Here is a 6,415-nt window from a genome sequence, read left to right as displayed (position 1 = left end):
TGTGCTTTAGACTTTGGGTTTTCCGCCTTCTTTTGGCCAAGCTCTAGGAAGAAAGCAAAGCTAGGTTTCATTCCCATTCTATGGATGAGGAACTGGAGGCCACAGAAAAGGGATGCTGGGCTGTGCTTGGCGATACCCCCAGGATACCCAAGGGGCCTCAAAGGAGGCACAGCTGGCACTGACACGTGTTCTGAGCGCCCCACTTAGCAGAGGATGAAAGATGGAGTTGTAACTGCTGGGAGAAACATGTGGGGGACCTGTCACTGCGTGGATTTCCCTTCTCAGTTGAAAGGTCTTCAAAGTGCCTACGAGGAGCATGCCAAGGAAAATCAACAGCCATTCTCCCACTGAAATGACAGAGCAGGCATCCTTCTTGCTCTCCTAATTGATATCATTGTGACTGCTTTTCCATAAAATTATCCCCAGACAGGTTCTCAGAGCTGTCACCAAGCCATTTGAAATTTTGCATGAAGCACATCTCTGTATGTGTTGCCTCTCTGCATGACTTCTTTCTTTTCCTTCTTTGGACCGGGATTTAAAAAAAATGCCTTTTGTGCTCATTACAAGAAGAAAATAACTTCTGACCTCACTGTCTGCCTGAGCAGATCCCTGGGCATTTTATTTGGCAATCCCAGGGTAATGGTCAAATGATAAAATGTAAAGGTTTTAAGAAATGAGTCTTGGACTTCCCTGAGTCCCGTGAAAAAGGGATTCATCTTTGTTTTAAGTATTCATTCCTCCTCAGATGTTTCTGTGGTGGATTCTTGGATATATGTGGCTCTGCTGAGGCCCCCTCTCCTTCTTGGTTCCCTGCTCCCAACAAATAGTTACTGTTTTTTTGTTTTGTTTTGTTTTGTACAAAGTGACTTTGGGGTTGTCCTTTTCTGATGCTGAAGTTCCAAAATACCCAGTATGGTGGGACACGCTTGTGATATCAACACCTGGGAGGTGAATGCAAAGTTCAAAGTCAGTTCCAGCTACATAGCAAGTTCGGTTCCCCCCCCCCCCCGGGTTATGTGAGGGCCAGTCTCAAAAAAACAAAAACCAAAAAAAAAAAAAACACCCCAAACCAACCAACCAACCAAATCCTAAAACCAAAACAATTCCTCCAATAATGAATGCATAGGCAACAAAAGAATACAGTTCTACATGAAGGTTATGATCCATACAATAAAAATGTCAGGTCCTGTTGCTGTTTCTAATATCATTTCTAATCTAAATATAATTTACACTTTGGAAGCCACCAGATACCTTTTGTTTTCTCTAGTTCCAAAGGGTAGGTGTAGGGGCTAGGGAGATGGCTCAGCAGTTAAGAACACTTGTTGCTCTTGCAGAGGACCCAGCTTCATTTCCTAGAACTCTGAATCTGACAGCTCCTTCCAGCCCCCTCAGGTACCTATCTATCTACACACGGTACAAATACATGTCCACAGGCACACACATATACACATAAAAGAAATTAAAATAAATCTTAAAGACAGAAGTGTGTGTGTGTGTGTGTGTGTGTGTGTACATATAGGAATTAATTACCGATATGAACAATAAATGGCATAGAAAAATACTAGAAGTCCTCTGACTCTGTTTGTAGTTATATCCATGTCCTTGTCCACTGGACAGCCACTCTTGTCCTGTGTGTATAAGGAGCTAGGGGTGTCTCTTGGTCTCAGTGATACTTGGGAAGATTCTTTAAATGTCAGAACATAGGATTGCAGGGTCACAACCTTTTCTGTAAAGAGACAGATAAAACCTAGGCTTATGGACACATACAGCAAGCAGCAAGAAGATCAGGATTTCCAGTCCATTGTGAGCTGTATAGCAAGCTCCAGGAAGACAGCTTGGGCTACAGGAGATCCTGTCTTTCAAAAGAAAAAAAAAAACAAGAAAAAAAAAAGAGCAAGTCCTTTGGGTTCATGGGCTCCGCTATTGCTGCTGTCTCAGCTCCAACTACTCAGGTCATATGTTGGCAAGAGAAGGCTTCCATCAGCAACATTTGATAAATGAACATGCCTGTGTTCCTACCAAACTTTATTTATGGACTCTGAAATTTGAATTTCATGTATGAAATTTCATGTATCATGAAATATTATTATTCTTTTAATTGTTTCAACCATTTGCAAATGTTGTAAGCATTCTTAGTTTGTGGGCTGTAGAAAAGCAGACAGTGTTTGCATTTTTCACTGGGCTGTTGTTTGCCTGTGTGATTTTTCTATGTTATTGTGGGCCATTCCAGTTGCCTTCAGCTCTGGCTTGAAGCTCTTATGGAGGGACTATTTCCTTTCTCTATGAATGTGGGACTTTTAACATGATATTAGGTGCCTATTAACTTTCTTTTACTGTATAATAATTTACCTGGAGTTCTGTACTTTAAAACAGTATGTGTTTATGGTATCCAGCTAGATTTGGAAGCTCTGTGTGTTTTCTCTACACTTGCTTAGGAATTCACAAGACCAAAGTCAAGATGTTGGCAGGTCTGGACTCTCATTTGGGTGTTGAAGGGGCTCAGGTCATTCATTCATTCATTCATTCATTCATTCATTCACCATTCTCAGTCTTCAATTCATCACAGGGTGAGGCTGAAGTTCCATTCCTGGTAATTTTCAGCTGAGGCTGCTCTCAGCCAGGCCACAATCTTGTTGCTATCTGTCTCATGCTCTCAATTTCTAGTGTTGCTGGTTATCAATTATCAACGGCATCTGTCTCCCCTTACCCCTGCACCCTATGGTCACATTGCTACAGTCTCTGCCTCCAGCACAGCATGCTACCCTCTGCCCAATGTTCTCTCTTCTTGTAAGGATACCACTTGTTGGATTAGGTCACACTGAGTCCAGTGTGATCTCCTCTTAACCTGATTACCTCTGCATAGACTCCTAACTAGTTCGGATTGAGAACATATTCACAGGGCTCGGCAGTCTGGATTTGGGTGAATCTTTGTGCTTGGTACAGGCATTGGGGTAGTTGAGTGACTAGACATGTCAGCCCTTCCATTTATAAGTGGCTTCTGTACCCAGACTTGTCCTCATTTTCCCCTTCTAGCAAAATCCAATCATTTATGGCTGCCTCAGTGTCACTAGAACAATTGGCAACAAATAATCATCATGAGTCAGATAACGCCACCTGGTTAGCCTACTTGGGAGACACTTAAGGTCCAGTGCTCAGCCTAAGAAAGAGCTACAAGAAGCCTTGTACCTCCCCTTACTACCTGAGCTTGCTCTTTGGGGTCTCACCTGATCACCCCAACTTACCTTATGTGAACATTTTCTTAGCCTATGAGAATACTTCCATCAGAGGCTTTTTGGTGAATAAAGCTGTTTGTAGCTCAGCCTGTTTTGACCCTCTGAGACAACAGGGGAAACAGAGAAGGAATAGTCAGCCTAGCGGTGAAGACTAGAGGAGTTGCCTGGGGTGACAGACTGAGAGCCAGGAGATATGCCAGATCAGAGAAAATAGAAAGAGGATAGTCAGTCTAGGCATCAGACACTTTGTCTGTAACCTTGGTGTCCCTCACACCTCATGACAAGGACTGGAAGCTACCATCTCCAAAACCTTCTGTGTGTAGAGGCTCAGGCCAGACCATCCCTACTTCTTGTGGGAAGAAAGAAGCAGGAGCGGCGAAAGGTGACTTGTCAAGATGGTTCGCTACTCTCTTGACCCAGAAAATCCCAAAAAATCTTTTAAATCACGAGGTTCAATCCTTCGTGTTCACTTTAAGAACACCCGGGAAACTGCCCAGGCCATCAAGGGCATGCACATCCACAAAGCTACCAAGTACCTGAAGGATGTCACTTTAAAAAAACAATGTGTGCCATTCCGTCGGTATAATGGTGGAGTTGGTAGGTGTGCCCAGGCCAAACAGTGGGGCTGGACACAGGGACGGTGGCCAAAGAAGAGTGCAGAGTTTTTGCTGCACATGCTTAAAAACGCAGAGAGTAATGCTGAACTTAAGGGTTTAGACGTAGATTCTCTAGTCATTGAACACATCCAGGTGAACAAGGCACCTAAGATGCGCCGACGAACTTACAGAGCTCACGGCCGGATTAACCCATACATGAGCTCCCCCTGCCACATTGAGATGATCCTCACTGAGAAGGAACAGATTGTTCCAAAGCCAGAAGAGGAGGTTACACAGAAGGAAAAGATATCCCAGAAGAAAATGAAGAAACAGAAGCTCATGGCACGGGAATAAATTCAGCATAAAATAAATGCAGATAAAAGTAAAAAAAAAAAAAAAGAAAGAAAAGAAGAAGCAGGAAAGAGAGAAACAAATGGATGGTAGGGTGGGGGCTGGGTGGAGGGGCATAGTGCCTCTGCTATCCACATTGTCTCTGACCGAGCAGTCTATCATACGAGATCCTAGCTCCTCCCACAGCTGTGATGTCCAATCCAGCATCTATATAAATGTGACTATCCAAATGGACTCAAGTGAATGGATCAATGGTCAATCATTCCCCTAAGCTACTTAATTAAAGGAAATTAAAACTTGTATTCTCTTGATGGCACTCAGTGGATTTTGACTGCTCAGCAGCCACTGATGGCAGCCGAATGCTGCATGGATCTCAGCACAGAGACGCTCATTGTTGCTGTAGGAAGTTCTGTTGGGTGTGGTTGCTCTGACAGCAGCTTGGCGCATGTCTCTGTTGCCTGAGTTCAGTGAGTGACAGCTGTGGAGACATTACCCCTGCAAATTGACTTTATTTTTGAACTTCCATGTCAAGGTCCTCATGTCCATTACCGAGAGCCTTTACCAGGCTGTTTGATGTCATCAGACTTGAGGGAGAAGACAGGCAGAGGGCAGAGAGCTGCCCGGTTTTCTTTCTGTTTCTCTCATTCATTTTGAGCTGCTGGGGACTGTGTTGCATATGATAATACAGGTTAAAAATAAGGGCCACCACAGTCAGCCTTCTCAGGGCCGTAGCCTGTGTTTACTCAGCAGGGGACAGGGATCACACACTTCTCATAGGTGGAGCACCTGCACGCCTGGAACAGCACCTCCTGGGCTGAACTGCTTTTTGTAATGGTAGGACTCCATTCCTGATCAGATGCTGCCTTCAAAGCCTATTTCCTAGCCAGCAGGATCCACCTTGTCTCATGATGCCTTTTTTGGAGCAACATTGATTCTTTAGCCTACACTGCACATAGATACTGGTTTCCCCACAGCCAACTCTACCATGAAGGATGCTGAGCAGAGTGGGATGGGGACTCTGTCCATGATGCAATGACACTACATCTTCTTTGAGAACTCATAGATATCCTCCGTCTAAACTTGATGATGTCCATTTCCCGAGTGACTCATCTTTTGGAAAATTCTTTGATCATGTTGCCACATAATCGTATAGGGTCTTTCTCCTTGGATGATCTGAACATACAGTTTACACATAGTTTACACAGTCTTTCCTGAAACTGATTAGCTACCATCATTGTAGACACTGAGATGAGCCCCAGGCTCATTTTTCTTTCATGGTGTTTTTGAAAGTGATGGTGTTTCTCTACTAGAAGGTTTAAAGCCCTGCTCAGCCACTGCTTTGCCTTCAGGAAGAGATGATGGAAGCCACTGGACAATGGTTGAAGAATAGGAAGCACACCCCTCCCCTTGCCAGCCCTCCAAACTCCAGTAATGTTCTGTGAATGAAGATTTTGGGTGCTTTGTGTCCTTTCCATCCCTTTGGCCATCTCTGAACAGGCTGATGCCTCTACTCTAATAGTGGGTCTTGATGTATCCTCTGGTCTGCACAAACTGTAAATCACACATGGCAGGTACTGGGGAGGAGACAGGGCTCTCACCTCAGCTGGTCTTTAAGATGAGGAAACATGTCTCAGTATGTACTAATAGGTCAGTTTGCACCTGATTTGATTTTCATGCTAAACCCTAAGAAATGATCTTAAGCAGAAAAATCAATTTCTCAGAAGTCTCAGATGTACACTGTAACTCTTATATTTGGACTAAATCTAGGTAGAGTTAAATTATTGAGCTTTCTCCCTTTAAGTGAGGCTGATGTACTTCATGCTAGGAATACCCCACTTGAGTGGAAGCTATGGCAGACCTGGTCAGATGTCAGAGCCTAGAGGATATGACTGCAGGAGTCACAGTAGCAGGGGGTGGCATTAAGTCTGGACAGCTTATATGCAGAGCAGACCTAGGAGGGTGGGACTCTCATCCATGACTATAGCTTGGATTTGTTTCTCTTTGTCCTATAACATAGGCTAGGGTGCCAGGGAGACAGTGTGAGACACTTGGGCTCTGGGAGGGTGTGGGTGGGGAATGGGTGGCTTCTGACCTTGTTGTAATTTGATCCTAACTAGAGTTTCCTGCTGGGCTTACTTAGAATCAACACCTTTCAGAAGCCCGTTTTCCATCTCTGAGGTGGAATTCTCTGGTCACTGGGCTATAGCTATGAATAAGATAGCTGGGGCTCTGGCT

At 44.3% G+C, this 6,415-nt stretch overlaps 1 pseudogene; it reads left to right on the top strand.

Annotated features, from left to right (window-relative positions):
• Positions 1 to 3,628: 3,628 nt before the first annotated feature.
• On the top strand, positions 3,629 to 4,183 carry LOC114625266 (annotated as a pseudogene).
• The last annotated feature ends 2,232 nt before the right edge of the window (positions 4,184 to 6,415 follow it).

Source organism: Grammomys surdaster, unplaced genomic scaffold (genome assembly GCF_004785775.1).
Source record: "Grammomys surdaster isolate TR1022 unplaced genomic scaffold, NIH_TR_1.0 214, whole genome shotgun sequence".
NCBI lineage: Eukaryota > Metazoa > Chordata > Mammalia > Rodentia > Muridae > Grammomys > Grammomys surdaster.
Note: the sequence above shows the minus strand (reverse complement) of the source record. Positions and strands in the feature narration are given on the sequence as shown.